General features: G+C 39.9%; 1 protein-coding gene across 1 annotated transcript in view; it reads right to left on the bottom strand.

Annotated features, from left to right (window-relative positions):
- The window catches only part of LOC139452101 (uncharacterized), a 51,282-nt gene extending 40,954 nt beyond the window's left edge, over positions 1–10,328 (bottom strand). The window contains exon 1 of the mRNA XM_071233419.1: positions 10,279–10,328. The gene's annotated coding sequence lies outside the window, so the exon portion shown is untranslated. The remainder of the gene's footprint in view (positions 1–10,278) is intronic.
- Between the last annotated feature and the right edge of the window lie 6,997 nt (positions 10,329–17,325).

Below are 17,325 nucleotides of genomic sequence, written 5' to 3'. Positions count from 1 at the left end.
CGCTCATGACACCTCTCGTTTTGAGGGACTATTTTATTCCGCGATACAGCTGGTTGTTGTATGAATGTCAGTGTAAACATGAAGTCACACGTAGTGAATGAAATTGTGTATAAATCTAGGTCGACATCCGTTGAGGTAAAAACATTGGGATAAAAAGGTTATAAGAAACGACTTTCACTTTGTATGAGAACCTTTGTTCATACAGTTTGACCCTCACTCAATGAAGGTTCATACTCGAGTGAACTCACACAAAGTGAAAGTCGATTCTTAATTGCATAACAGTTATGTGTTTACTCACGTATAATGTACACAACAACATACCCGCTAATACTGACTGCCAATCAGGCTCGTGACTTAACTTTCGAGAAGTAGTACTCATCATGGCTTGGCTGCCTTCCTTTGTTGGATTAAGCCTATGGCATTTGGGAATAATTGAAGCTTTAAACCATAATTTGATAAGACTTTACAAATATTGACAAATGACTCTTGATTGTGCAAGCTTTGAAACATTTATTACTTCATCAATAACCATATGTACATTAGAGCTTTAAAAACACGTTGCAGTCTACACAGTGAAAGGCAGGAAACAAAAGCTACACGAACAATACAACCTTGCGAAACGAAATAATATTAGATTTCTACATATCTTAACCTATTTGCCAGACAAATCAATGGGATGTTATTGGTAAACAGAGAATTTAATGTCTACAGGAATATTTCGGATCACCGATAATATAACAAAACAGTCATACTAAGTATGACATTATATACTGTGCTTCATATCAACATATTCACAGAGCGAGAAATTTTATGGTATAACTCCGCAACTATATACCTTGCTGGCAAAAGTCATCAATAATAAATTTGAAATAATATGTCGTGCTTAAAAATATTATCTATTCAATTATGTGTCAGCATTCGGAAAATTCAACTTTATACACACTCAAACAATGGCGCTAATAAACATACTATCATGCACGAGTGGGCTGGTCAAACCGTTCTAAGCCAAACAAATCAAACCAACAATTGTGAAAATGTTTTTATTTTATTTTTCAACTTAATCTCCCTGCTGTTCAATACAACTGAAGCTTTTCAATTCCAGTCAGGAAAAAGTTTTCTGAAGCCACCCTGAAAAACCCATTCACGGAGGTTTTGAGATCATAGTTGTCGTTATAGCGCTGTCCGGGTGGTCTTTCAGTTTAAGAACAGGTGGAAATCACTTGGTGCCAGGACTGGCGAGAATGGACGGTGAGGAAGCTTTTCGAACCAACATCATCGCACTGCAGCCTATGCAAGTCGAGAGGTGTGAGAAAAGTCATGAAGTGGCAGAGCTCCAACGGTCAGCATTCCTCGACACTTTTCTTTGATAGAATCTCTCAGGCGTTGAAGCAAATCAGCATAGCAGGCACCGGTAATCGTCTTTTGACTTTCTAAGTAATCCAGACAGATCACACCCTTTGCATCCCAGAATACATTTGCCATAACTTTCTTCACTGATCTTAAAGACTTAAATTTCTCTGTTGCCGGAGAAGTGGAATGGTGCCATTCCATGGATTGACGTTTTGACTCGGGATTATAGTGTGAGACCCATGTTTCATCACTCGTTAGTAATCTCTTTTTGAATTTGACAAAATCCTCCTTAATACGCTCTAAAATGTTTCTGGCGATGTCACTTCTTTTGTCATTAAGATCAGAATTTAGAATCCTTGGCACCCAACGAGCAGATATCTTACTCATCTGTAAATGTTCATGAATAATAGTTTCAATGGATCCATGGCTTAGACCTGTGTCTTCCTCAAGTTCAGCAATGGTAATAAATCTGTCTGACAGTATAATCTTTTCTACCTCTTTGATTGAATCTACTTGGAAGTTGAGGGACGCCCACACAATGGTCATCTTCAAGTCTTGTTCTCCAAACCTTAAACATAGCTGCCCAACGTTTACCAATGGAATAGCTAGGGTACTCCCATCTTCCCATCTTCCCATCTTCCCTAAGCAAGAGAGTTAACTGACTATAAAAGTCCAGTTTCCATCCGAACTAGGTTTGCCGAACCAGGCTGCTGTTATGGAGTTACATCTTGGCTGGACTAACGAGTCTTTGCATAGTCCAATCAAAATCGTGCAACGAAATCGAAATCCGTTTCGTAAACTGTAGTGCAGATTTCGGTCGATTGCAAGATTTGCAAAGCATGTGCACCGCCAACTCAATTGTCAGCAGATATTTTCCAAATCTTTTCATGATTTTAATCAAGGTGCTCACGTGAGTTGATTCATTTCGCGATGTAAGACTCGTTTTATCACAATATAGATCTTGATTATTGATCAGATCGTTCTGACCTGGCGCCGCCATTTTGTTGGAAGCAAATGCAAGTGATATGAGGTGGAATCTGATTGGTCATTGGGAGAGGCTTAGATGGGACATAACTGGTAATAGCCACCGGTGGCGCTACGATCGAGCCCAGGAATTACAACCTATTTCGGCAAGGGCGGATCTGGACTTTTAAAGTCAATTAGCTCTCTTGCCTCGAGAAGATGCTTTTCCCCATACACTTGTGACATGCGGTCATGAATTTCTTGGAGTTTACCTTTCTCTAAAGTAAATAAACTTGATGATTGCTCGGTACTGGTTATTTTCCATTTCTGTGTCCATTTGGACCCCTGTCACGTTCAACTGCCTGTCACTAATATACAAACGGCCTCAAAAGACCAATATAATTGCAATGTACTACATTGGCTGGTTCACTTTGTTATGCCCCATAGTTGAAAGTTAGTCAGGTTTAGAACTTTTTACCAGCCCTCGTAATAATCCTTGAACATGTCCAACAAGAACTTTACAACTTTCTGTGTTGTATTCTAGTTGTGCTCATTCTATCAATCACTGGTTTATCTGGTCCAGGCCACCGTAATATAAACTCAGGGGCAAAAGAAAGTATACCGAGTTTGTTTTTCATGCAATTTGTTAAATTTGAGTGTGTCTATATAAAATCATCATTATTCCTGCAACAGTTTGAAAAAAGAAAATGGTGGCTGGGTACTTTTGTGTAAAATTAAATTGGTTCAATAATGACAGGGATAAGAAATGAATTTGCAACCACATGACCTCAACCATTCTCAACGATTCTAAGTAAGCCATCAATAGTTGGGTCTTATGCGTATTTATTTGTTATATTTTTAAAAGTTTTAAGTCAAATTATATTTAAAAAATAGAAACATGTAGAAATATTCTTTGGGTGCTGACTTATCGCCAGTACGATTCATTTTTTGGACCTGATATCGCTAACTTGAGATATTTTCATACATCACACGTATGACAATGTCAACTGATAGACATGGTTTATTTGGCTCATCCGTATATCTGGGGTACTGCTGCACACTATGACATCATTCATGCCTTACTTACCACAAAACCTCTTAAAAATAGTGTATTCATGTCTGAATTGTCTTCAGTTTGTTTGCTAAAAATATCTTTGGATGGATCGTTTCAATCTTCAAACTCCATAGCCGCGTCGTCTACAGCAACATCAAAAATCGTTGTTTTTTTAAACCCAAGGGTAATTTTGAACGGTTGAAGACACATATCATTGTGGTATTATTACCTGTTGTGACGTGGTATTATTCCCTGTTGTGACGCACGAAGCATGAATAATAGGGGTATGTGGTGGGAAAACTGTTAACTGACTCGGCTAAACTTCTGGGCCAAATGTTTTCTATTAGTTTTGAATGCATTATGAATTTTATGCATAAAGCCTAATGCAATGTTTTTGGTGGATTTATGTTCAAGAAAATTGTGCAGGAAAGAACTGTACATATTAAATCACAGTGGTGTTTCTGTTAAACCAATCTTACTGAGTGAGTGAGTGAGTGCGTGAGTGAGTGCGTGAGCGAGTGAGGGAGCGAGAAACATTCCAGCTGTGTCATGGCGGCCTTTACGTAATTGGAGTCTGGTTCAGGCAAACCATTTATTGATAGCGTGAGCATGACAAGCTTTTAAAACAGATTGCTGCCTGGTTTAAGCAGATTGTGAAAATAGTGTATTCATGTCTGAATTGTCTTCAGTTTGTTTGTTTTTGCCTTTATCAAACATTTACCGTGATGATAATTCCTCATAAGCCGTTAATCGTGCCAAAAGCTTAAGCTTATGAATAGAGTCGTGTCGACGGAGTTGAATGTTTTATAGATGTAATCAGTTGTGTCTGTGGCCCCTTTCCTGCAACGCCATATATGCCGCAATAATCTTTTACTCGACGTAAAACCCTGTTTCAGCCCACCTTCACCTCACCTTTCCTGCAATGGAAATAAACCAGTTTCCTTGTACCTAATTTTGATTGTGGCCACAAACGTAATTGAGAGTGTTTTGAGGGGAATCTATATCTCGAAAAATAAAGATTACCCAAATGTCATCAAAGTGGTCAAAACAAGATTATGTACATTTGCGCAATATCACTTTTTATTATTTCATTGTTGTTAACTTCCTTTCTATAATTGCCCATCAAAACTGGCCATTTGTTAGTCCAAATCGTGACACAGTGATCTAACGTAAAGTCTGTCATAGATTCATCATTAAATATAAGGGGGCACGGGTGGCCCAGTCGCCTAAGGCGCCGCGATTCGCTGTGCATAGTTGCGTCCCTTAGGCACGCCAGAAACCTATGATTGAGGGTTCGAATCCCGATTCGCCCCAATTATGTTTCTAGGTTTGTCAGCACCATACCCGTGCTCGTGGGTTTCACCGAAGTGGTAAACGTCTTAGACCTGCATCACTTCGGGCTCTCCTCCCACATTAAGCTGACACGCTATATAACTGGAATAATTTTAAAAGCGGCGTTAAACCCAAACCACTCACTCACTCATTAAATATAAGCAACAAAACCATTGATGATGAAAAACCAGAATGATCCTCGGTCGTCATCACCACACCCGCTGTCGTGGTATCGACCGTATAAACTTCTACGACCTTCTATGACCGGGGCTATCCTCCGACATCAAGCTGAAGCTGTTTAACGCTGTAGTATTCCACCATTCACTCCCTCACCCCAACCATATTTTTATTGTTTTACAGCTGCAGACAACAGTATCATAAACAGGGCGTTTCAAAATGGTTTCTCTATATTTTCATCTGTGAAAGCAACGCAGCTTAATCCCTCGCCATCAGCGGAGACGGCTGTTGGGCCTGTCCTTAATAGAACGACATTTTACGGGACACATGCTTTGTTCTGTTATCAGTAATGTCCTAATGTACAAAGGTTTCCTGACAACTGGCAAACGTTTGCAAAATCAGACATATCGCCGAGGTACAATAGTGTCACACTTTGTGCTGGCCCAGCGTTGAATGCAACACTTTCAAAATTGCTAACAAGTTCTTTTGTTTACAAATCCACGTTACGTATCGATCTGATCGTGAATTATTAATCAATCTTTCATACATGTATTTCTACAGAAGGTAAACAAAACAAGCAAGAAAACACGCAAAATATCAAATTAAAACGAAGATATTTCGACCCCTGTAGGTTTATGCAAAGTTTATTTTGCCATTTCTATTTGATTTCACATTTGGAGATAGAAGACAAACAGAAATCCACTTTGCATGTTGTTTGTGTGTACTGCTGCTATTGTATTCATAATGAACCGATTTCAAAATACATCTCAAACCATGAGCTACCGGAAATGTGTTCAAGTAAAGCCGTGTAAGTAACGTGTGATAAAAAGGTAACTAAAAACGTTTTATTGAAGAGGAAAATATAGACCGCAGTGGGATAAATCGTATGAAATCCATAAGGACATATATTTTCTTTTGCGTTTTTATGTCTATTTGCCATCGAGAAGATGACATGCTGCTGGGTCGGCAATGGATGCGCTTTATATTGTTAAACCTGAAACTGTGGAGACGTCAGTATAATAACACATGATGATTTGTGAGGTAGTCTGTCTGAGACCTGTTTCCAGAGTACTTGATAAACTCCTTAATTGCTAAAAATATCTTTGGATGGATCGTTTCAATCTTCAAACTCCATAGCCGCTTCGTCTACAGCAACATCAAAAATCGTTGTTTTTTTTAAACCCAAGGGTAATTTTGAACGGTTGAAGACACATATCATTGTGGTATTATTACCTGTTGTGACGTGGTATTATTCCCTGTTGTGACGCACGAAGCATGAATAATAGGGGTATGCGGTGGGAAAACTGTTAACTGACTCGGCTAAACTTCTGGGCCAAATGTTTTCTATTAGTTTTGAATGCATTATGAATTTTATGCATAAAGCCTAATGCAATGTTTTTAGTGGATTTATGTTCAAGAAAATTGTGCAGGAAAGAACTGTACATATTAAATCACAGTGGTGTTTCTGTTAAACCAATCTTACTGAGTGAGTGAGTGAGTGAGTGCGTGAGTGAGTGCGTGAGCGAGTGAGGGAGCGAGAAACATTCCAGCTGTGTCATGGCGGCCTTTACGTAATTGGAGTCTGGTTCAGGCAAACCATTTATTGATAGCGTGAGCATGACAAGCTTTTAAAACAGATTGCTGCCTGGTTTAAGCAGATTGTGATAAGGAGGCGTACGACTCTTGCCTTAGAGCTGTTTGATCAGGTTACAACAGTCAAGGCCTTAGTGGGCGGTCGGGTAGCCTAGTGGTTAAAGCATTCGCTCGTCACGCCGAAGACCCGGGTTCGATTCCCGACATGGGTACAATGTGTGAAGCCCCTTTCTGGTGTCCCCCGCCGTGATATTGCTGGAATATTGCTAAAAGCGGCGTAAAACCATACTCACTCACTCACTCACTCACTCACTCACTCACTCACTCAAGGCCTTAGTGAAGCTTTAAATACGTTTTATGGAAGACACGTTGAGGACATTTCCAAATTGACGCGACGCTGACGAAATTCCCTATTTTGACATATATTGACTCAAAATTTAAACCATATTGCTCCAGGTCAATAGTTGAACTGCCTTTGCATGTGTTCGTGATAGTTATTCTCAAACACATGCTCCTGAAAAAGTCTAAATCGTACACTCTTTCTTATGATAATGGCAATGGTTTAGTCTGTTTTATTCAAGGATGTGTCTATCGTACCATAGCCACATGTACATAACAACAATGTATCATTGCGACTTACAATAATAGAGCATACAATAACAATTAATGAGCAAGGTTAAAACTAACTATTGCCTATACAGTAACTATATTGGACATAAAAGCTTTAAGAGTAGCACATAATATTTTTAGTCCAAGCATTCATATTTAATTTAAAAGCGGACCAATTAAAGTGAGGGCATGTTGTTTGCCGCCGCAGTCATCAACGTTCATGCTGTATCACGCCAGCTTGGTAATCTGGCCCTACCAAATCAGTGGCTGACCACAAGAATGTACTGCAAAATTTATTATCAGTTAATTACTTTTATTTTTCATTTTGTGTAAATGTCGAACAGACGTGCAATAAGAAAAAATAATTCATCGTTTGGGGGAACTCAATGTATGTGTGTGAAGAATGTAGTCCACATTTCTCTTGAATTATTACATACAAAAGACTTGTATGTCTGTACGCTGAACAATGTGATGTGCCAACCAATATCATGTTTCTGGATTTATGTAGTAAGAGGTTTGCAGCTTCACTGAACTGAATGGTGCACATGATATGTTATCATGGTACACGAAGCGTTATTTTCAACTTGTATAAACGCGGTTGTTACTTTCTTTGAAGCCATATTTTCCTTGCTCAGATTCCCTCTACAATGCTTTTACAGTGAAACAATGCGACACGGTATTTTCAGTTTTCAAACGGTCGATTTTTATTTGTCATTATTGCATTGTCTTCTTTATGCGTATGAAGAGGAATTTCTGTTCTAATTGTCAAAATCAAAACAAGGAATGTGGAATTAAGTTTAGCGTAAGCTTCAGGTATACTGATGATCTGATATCGTTCAATAATGGTCCCACAGCCAATTCCCATCCACTGATTTACCCACCTGAACCAAAAAAGGACCGCCTCTTATGTTTCATATTGAGATACATGCATAATGAGTAAGAGTATATCCACAAGACTGTATGACATAAGGGATGACTTCAACTTTCCAATAATTATCTTTCCCTTCATGTCGAGCAATATTCAAGCAGCACAGGCCTTTGAAGACTACATTTTACAACTTTTGAGTTGCAATCGAGCATGATCTTTCCACGAAGGTTTCAAAAAGTGTCATGTGATTCTTGCTCGAAAGGTGTTTGATCATTGACCAAAGTAATGTCCGATGCAATTCCCTATTTGCCTTGAACCATATGTTCACAATTGACTTGCATTTGCATGTGTTTGTGACGGACGCCACCGGTTGGGAAGGACACTCCAGTCTGGTATCATCAGTATTTGATAGTGATGCATTAACACATGATTATGATATAGTCGGAATCGTACAATTTACACTGCTTTCAGCAGCTATTTCTTACGATTATGGAATGGGTTTTGTCGCTTTTATATAACTTGATTATATATAATGATACAATGTATTATTGGGGACAAAAAAAAAGATTGCTGACATTTAATTAATTCATGTTCCAAAAACGAGATGTGTTAATCATGTGTTTTTCTGGACTATGGTTGAAAGTGTGTCCGTCGGGACATGGTGTCACCAGTCACCCAATTCTTGACAGTCCTCTGTGATGACACGACTCCACCTCGTAGAATGTGGATACTACTTTCCGCAGGTTGTGGTGGCGTCTGGCATATGAGCACATAGCAAACACACGTTGCTCCTTTGTGGCAAGGCACTAACACACGGTGCTATGGATGAGCGAAAAAAGAATCCGTTCCAACAAAGCCACATTGTCTCGGAAAAAAAGAATGTCAGTCCTTCCGGGGAGATAGATTTATGAGACCAGAGGCCAAGAAATGCTAACACGTGTTGAAACGACACGACACGACACGACACGACACGACACTTGATCAACTTGTCGTTTATGTATTCTATAAATTCGTCTCCGTGCATTTAGGTGTCACCAAAAACGTAAACGGATGCAGCGTACTTCACTTCCGGTCTTTCCTCACACTTTTAGCTGACCAGTTGTGATATTACTGAAAGAAGTTTCAAAGCTACGTTCAACTCACTCACTCATTGAAAAGTAGTACATGTGTTGCAATTCATCGTTATCTAGATACTGAACGATGACACAGTGTACATGACTGTGACCGCCTCCGTGGAGCGGAAGGTCCGGGGTTCGATCGCCAGCCGCGTCATATCAAAAGACGTTAAAAGATGGTACTTGTTGTTACCCTGTCTGGCGCTCGGCATTAAGGGACAGAAACAAGGACTGGTCGGCTCGGAGTCAGTATACTGTGTCTGAGTGGGGTATTCATGTTAAACTGCGACATGGTATCTCAGTGTGCTAGCGCTATAAATCGGCATCAGTCCGGACTAGTACAAACAGCCACACACATATATAAGTGCAATATAAGTGCAATATAAGTGCAATAATCTTGGACGCGACGTTAAACCCCATTTCACTTCACGTCACTTCACCTTAATACTCTGTCATACAAACCCTGAAACAAATATATCCAATACAGCCCGTGCAAGTCTATAATGTTTGGCAAGTCTAGATAAATGCAGTAAGAACTATTTAGGCAGTTACGATGATGGCACGCAGGTAATGAATGCACTGAGCCCTTCCGCTCCCTAACCTACTAGCTTCCCAAGAAGCATCGGGTACTTTGAATTTACATGTGCTTGGACACTGAGATACCATGCCGCAGTTTTATATGAATACTCGACTCAGGACTCCAAACCGACCGTCGTTTGGTATGGCGCGGCCAGGGGTAGAACCACCGACCTTCCGCTATCTACTGATTATTTGCTGATCTGTATAAAGATTGATTTATTGATAAACAATTTTAAATCATCCATTGCAGTATATGTCACGGATCTTTCAACCACAGGAGCAAATTTTCATGATTTCTTGTATTTGCGTTATGGTTAGTTACTATATAGGATTATGTTTACAAAATGAATAGAATTAACCAGACAGTACCGTACAGCAGAACCACATGAATGAATGCGTGTAGTTCAGACATCCAGATACATTTTAGTGGGAGGCTAAATCAAATTTAATAAGGTATTAACTGTGATGTTTCACATGCTCCGTCTCAGTTCAGAAAGGTTTCAAAATGTGGTGATAAATATTTAAATATATATTTAAATGTATATACTGAAAACGCAACAGCTCAGTCTCCTTAGGGAAAAGATTGTCGGTATGTTCCATTAACGGTTAACAACGACTATCTACACGTGAATACATACCCCTGTCTTGCGTGGAATGGGGAGTATCTACAACACGACATATTTCTTCACCAACTCGTGTCTCTGTGGACCGACGCCGCGGCGTCTCTATTAAAATATGTATCTTACCAAGTGCTTAGTAAATTATTACCCATAGCAACATACAAACGAGTTTTGTTGACAGAGAGTTCACTCTCTAGCTGCCACCGGCGCAGGCTTTCGATCCAAGAAAATATCACAGCGAACAACGTCAGCCTTGAAATCTGCCTAGGCTGTAAGGAAGGTGTTTATATTGAATGAATCAGTTGTTATCCGACTGTATCAAATTAGCGTTTGTTAATTTATTTCCAATGTTTTTCCAAGTTCTTTATAATGCGTTCATGCTTCCACTGTTTGAGATTATAATGACCACTCGCCTCCCTGCTCTCCTCTTTGGCCTTAATGGATGATCAAAAAGACTCCTCACATTTGATCTTGAGATCTCAAAGTGACTTCAGGGCCTTTATCGGAGTCGAGAAGATTAAGAAGTGAATGTATTGAGTGTGAAGTTTTCCAATGACCACTCATCACAAGCTGCAAATACTTTTAACACACGGCAATTGATAGTTGATTTATGGAAGTAAAGCTAAATAAACAAATGACAACAGATAAAAGGAAAACTAAATTAAATAATTTGATAGGACATAGATACATGCATGTTACAATAATTTACCTGATTGATAGACTCCAAGATATAGCTGAATTTATGTGTGAATTAATGTACAAATATTTAGTAATAGAGATGGAAAGACATACTTATACGTAGAATGGATGAGTATAGTTTTTAGCATTATGACACTCAGCAATATCCCGGGAACCAGAAATGGGCCTTACACATTGTACCCATGTGGGGAATCGAACCCGGGCCTTCGGTGTGTCGAGCGATCGCCTTAACCACAAGGATACCCCATCGCTAAAGGGATGGACGGGTGATAGGTGAATACATGACCATATATATCATATTAACATATAAAAAATATGATATAATAATGATAACTAGATTCATTGATAGATGTAGATGGATGAATATTATCATATCTATGACCTTTTTGGCTAGACGGAAAGATGGTCGGTTTAACGCCGCTTTGAACAGTAAAACCAAAAGTCATAAAGGTCTTAGACGTTTACCACTTCGGTGAAACCCACGAGCACAGGTAAGGTGCTGACAAACCTAGAAACATTATCAGGGCGAATCGGAATTCGACCCCTCAACCATAGGTTTCTGGCTTGCTAAGGGACGCCACTCTGCACAGCGAATTGCGGCGCCTTAGACGACATGGCCACCCGTTTCCCCTGATTAACAATATATGTATATACGTAATGTAAATATGTTTTCATATGGTAAATTAACACTGTTGTACGATCTAGAGTATGGGATTAAATGTTTACCCCGGGGAGCGCGGCTTTGGTGCTGACAAACCTAGGAACATAATCAGTACGAATCTGGAATTCGAACACAAGATCATTGATCTTTGGCCCGCCTAAGGGACATAACTCTGCACAGTGAATTCCTCGCCTAAAACGACTGGACCAGCTTTGCCCCATGTTACACATCGGCAATGGGGATATCCAATATTGCAATACACTTCCACTCATCAAAGACCATTATATCTGTTTATTTCTGCATGCCCAAGGCATAACGATCATGTCATTGTATAAAACACCTCAATCAACGTGCTCCCGAGGGACCGTGCACCATCTCAACGTATTTCGCACATATAAGTTCAAACCACTGCATCAAGTCCTTGACGCTGAATCCATGTTATATAGAAAGCAATTGTTTTATAGCATCGTCATGAATCAATGACGCCTGATGAAGTACAGCTAACTTCGTGCACCATTGTCACATGAGTATGCTTTATATCTTCAGCATCTACCGATACTCCAAGAGAACATGGTCACGTGTCATGGTTGTCCTGGCAACTGTGATGACTTAAGTTGTGTTTACTGATGTGTTGACTGAAATTTGTTTATGTGGCGGGAGTGATTACAAAGAACAGGCTGATAACTTTAATCAAAAGACATTATAAAAACACAAATTCATAGCTTTTGATCATTTGTTTTTTTGTCTGTAGGACTTTCTGCTTTCCAGAAACACGCTGTGAAGGCACCATGAATGAAATGTAATAATTATTCGTTTTTCTAAAAATATATTTTTTGCATGTTTTTGCATGTTTTTATCCATTGTAGACAGCATATTATTACATTGACGGTGCAACGACTATTTGTATTTTGTTTTGAATGTCCTCCTCATATGTTGTCTTTGATAATAATTCATTGTTAACGTACATTTCCTGCCTATCATATTGTCACTCCGCTCTCACGTCATATAGTGTGTCAATAGAGTGAATATTAAATATGTAAAAAAATGTTCATCTTTTTTGCTCGCGCTTTTGTTAACATTTTCGCAAAAGGGCTTGGCCTATTTTAGTCAGGCTTCATGGGATGTATCCCAGGCAACAGTGTACCCTATCAGGAACGTGCTAGGACTATAAGATTTGCTCACTATATACACTATCCTGCCTTCTATCTTACTGTCGTAGTATCAAACAATATTCTTATGTGTAAACCAAGCAACGGAAACATCGGTATGTGAGTGAGTGAATATGGTTTTACGCCGCTTTTAGCAATATTCCACCAATATCACGGCGGGGGACACCAGAAATGGGCTTCACACATTGTAACCATGTCGGGAATCGAACCCGGGTCTTTGACGTGGCGTCGGTATGTGAAGATCCGGTTTAGAATTGCGCTTCAGCAACCTATGCTATCGTAAAAAGGCGACTAACGGGATCAGGTGATCAGACTCGCTGACTTGGATGATACATGTCATCGTATGCCAGTTACCTATATCGATGCTCATGATGTCAATCACTGTCATTGTCTGATCCAGACTTGATTATTTTCAGACCGCCCTCATGTAGCTGAAATATTGCTGAGTGCGGCGTAAAAAAAAAATAAGCCAAAAAAGTGTATTGCGGAATGTGTTAGGGCCTGAAATGTTTTGTTTTTTTCTTTTAGGGCAGGTTAAGTTAATGATTATATCTTCACTATCTATCTGTAATGGCGGGACCTAATTTCTCTGGACACCAGGCACATAAAAAAAATAAGTATTGCTGTATGTAAGGCGCGGATGTCCAGGAAGGACTGAGTGTTCATTGGGTTTGAATAAAAGATTCTGAATACAACTTTTGTGAGAGGCATTTAGAAATTGGATTACTAAGTAAGGAAAAGATATGTGGATGAAAAACGTCTTTGTTAAGATTAGGAGCGACGTTTCGATGTACGTTCTAACACTGTTATCAAGCATGTGATCGAACGGTGTTAGAGCCTACACTGAAACGTCCCTCCTAATTGTAACAAAGAAGTTGTTCATCCACATATATTTTCCTACCTTATTCTGAATATATATAATTCTTAAATTTTTAATATTTGACTTGTCCATCCAACTCGTCAATTCCACAAGAGTGCAAGCTTGTGGACATGTTACAGAGCTGTGCCCCTTGCGCGCTCGCCAGAATCCTGTGACCGAGGTTCGAAATCAGGATAAAAAGATTTTGGGTTGTCAGCACCATACCCGTTGTCAAGGGATTTAACTCAAGCCCAAAACGCTCACTACTACACAACTTCGGGGTCCATTCCCACGCGCCATGAAAAAAATGAACTCATATCAGTGTCACTCACTGCTGTCATTTGTCCAATAATCTTGAACGCGACGTTAAACCCCATTTCACCTCCACTCACCTTCCTACAATGGCGTTATTTTTCGCTGAACAGATTGCGTACGCTATTTACATTCTAAATGAGACAGGACCATGAGTTATATCAGCCATGAGCCGACACCGGGACCCGCGGCACTGTTTGGTGCAACACGTGTAGATGTCATCTTCCCGAGGCAAGTGAGTTAACCCGACTATTAAAGTACAGTTTCCACCCTTGTCGAACTAGGCTGGTATTATGGAGTTACATTTTGGCTGGACTAACGAGTCTATGCATAGTCCAATCAAAATCGCGCACCGAAATCGAAATCCGGTTCGTAAAGTGTCATGCAGATTTCGGTCGACTGCAGGATTTGCAAAGCATGTGCACCGCTTACTCGTTGTCAACAGATATTTCTAAATCTTTTCATGTTTTTAATCAAGGTGCTCACGTGATTGGATGCACTTCGCGATGTAAGACTCGTATTATCACAATATAGATCTTGATTATCGATCAGATTGTATTGACTGAGCGCCACCGTTTTGTTGGAAGCAAATGCAAGTGATACGAGAGGTTAAATCTGATTGGTCAATAGGAGAGGCATAGAAAGGACGCAACTCGTAAAAGCCAGTGGAGGCGCTACGACCGAGCCCAGGAATTCCAGCCTAGTTCGGCAAGGGTGGAAACTGGACTTTTAAAGTCAGTTAACTCTCTTGCCTCGGGAAGATGGTAGATGTATACATGCCTACTTTTTAATCTTATTGTAATAATTCTACATTGTTGTAACATGTACTGATGATTTACGTTTGGTTCCTGCAATGATGACGTCAGGAAGACATACCTTTGATTACACTATACTTAATTTCTTCGAACCTTTTCCTTGAAAGAAACATTTTGTCAACATATCGTGATGTAGAATGTGAATAAAAGCGACAAAACCCTTTCCATGTTTATAGGATTGTACGATCGACTATATCACGAGTAGGTGTTTATGAATCACTATCAAATAGTGATGACACCAGGTGTTTGCGAAAAGGTGAGCTTATCCTGGTCGATCGATGCCACTCGTCACAAACACAAGCAAAGGCATGCCAAATGGTCACGTGAAAGAAAACATTTGAACATACGGAACGCCATGCAATAAAGCATCATACATTTACCACATAAACTGCTGGAGAGAAAAACGTATACATCCATGCTTGATGGTGGCTTCAATGAAGCAAACAAGATATGGTTATTCGATTGTGATGTATTTGAAAGGGTATCATATTATAGTTATGTTTTTGGACCTTAAGTTTGCAGTGTTTCGGCGACATGTTTTTGGACCTTAAGTTTGCAGTGTTTCGGCGACATATTTTTGGACCTTAAGTTTGCAGTGTTTCAGCGACATGTTTTTAGACCTTAAGTTTGCAGTGTTTCGGCGACATGTTTTTGGACCTTAAGTTTGGAGTGTTTCAGCGACATGTTTTTGGACCTTAAGTTTGCAGTGTTTCAGCGACATGTTTTTGGACCTTAAGTTTGCAGTGAGGTGAGGTGAAATTGGGTTTAACGTCGCGTCCAAGATTATTGCACTTATATAGCGACGTGCATGCACGTGTGTGTGTGTGGCTGCTTGTACTAGTCCGGACTGATGCCGATTTATAGTGCTAGCCCACTGAGATACCATGCCGCAGTTTAACATGAATATCCCACTCAGACACAGTATACTGACTCCGAGCCGACTAGTCCTTGCTTTAGCCCCGTAATGCCGAGTGCAAGACAGGGTAACAACAAATACCATCTTTAAACGTCTTTGGGTATGACGCGGCAGGGGATCGAACCCCGGACCTTCCGCTGTTTGGGCGGACTAGACCACGGAGGCGGTCTAAGTTTGCAGTGTTTCGGCGACATGTTTTTGGACCTTAAGTTTGCAGTGTTTCGGCGACTGTTCTCAGCCTAGTAACAATTTGATACCGTTTGTAATGTTTGGGTTTAATCCAATTTTCATGTGTATATTTTCTTTTGCCCGGAAGTTGAAACAGTCATGTATGCCATATACCACAACTATGTAATGAGACATTTTACAAACCATGTTTACTTCACTGAAAGAGGGTTCAATGGACATGATATTATATAGAAAGGCGATACTCGATCTTGTAAACATACAACATGCAAAAGGTGGGTGGGTGAGTATGGTTTTACGCCGCTTTTAGCAATATTCCAGCAATATCACGGCGGGGGACACCAGAATTGGGCTTCACACATTGTACCCATGTCGGGAATCGAACCTGGGCCTTCGGCGTGACGAGCGAACGCTTTAACCACTAGGCTACCCGACCGGCACTCATGCAAAAGGACACTGATCGGATACTGGTATTGACATACTCAGTTCACGAGACATCAACATTTTGTAATGCCATAAATAAACAACGAAAGGTGCAAAGTAGCTGTCTTCCAACCATCACATACAATGTTTATTGGTGACTTTGTTGATTAAAGGTATCGTAAACATATATATTATATAAACATCTACAGACATATTAATAGGGACTCGCCAGTTGAGCAGTCTTCAAGTACAATCTAACCTACTGGAAGCTACAGTTTCGCTACAGGTAAGTTACATTTCATTGAAATCACTTTTACCTCTGAGACTATTATAACTTTTGTTTTATAGTGACACTCTGTTCTATCATAGTCGACATACGTGGTTCTATTTGATTTTATGTTGAGGGGAATGTCCGCGTAACTCTCAATTCCTTAAAAGTAATGGAACTGTTTTCCGCACTAGCGAGGTCAGGCCCAACCAAGTTTCGCTGAAGTTCTACATGACAATACGAGAGCGGTAGGTCGGGCATTGAGGGGCTTAAACAAGGACTGGTGGGCTCGGAGTCAGTATATTGAGTCTGAGTGGGGTATTCATGTTAAACTGTGGTATGGTATCTCAGTGAACTAGCTCTATAAAATCGGCGTTACTCTGGACTAGTACAAGCAGACACACACACACACACACACACACACACACACACACACACTTGCATGTACGTCGCTATGTTAGTACAACAATGTTGCTTTACACTTGCTTGTGTGACCATTTCATCAAATAAAGTCCATTCTCTTTTATATCTTTGCACTGACAATAATAAACAGATACGTTCCTAAACTACAAACTTAAGAGCACATACTAACCCCGAAAGGAACTGTGGTTGCCAAATATGTTATAACTTACCTATTTTCTATCTATTTGAGTGATAATGTCGGCGGGGAATTTGAAATTTGTGACAGTACAGATTACCAGCCTCTGTTTGACTAAAATGTTTCCGAATTATTTTTGGACATGTGTGAACTGTAGGC

The sequence above is a fragment of the Haliotis cracherodii genome, unplaced genomic scaffold (genome assembly GCF_022045235.1).
Source record: "Haliotis cracherodii isolate W230 unplaced genomic scaffold, xgHalCrac1.p SCAF_9, whole genome shotgun sequence".
Lineage (NCBI taxonomy): Eukaryota > Metazoa > Mollusca > Gastropoda > Lepetellida > Haliotidae > Haliotis > Haliotis cracherodii.
This window is presented reverse-complemented; position numbering and strand designations above follow the sequence as displayed.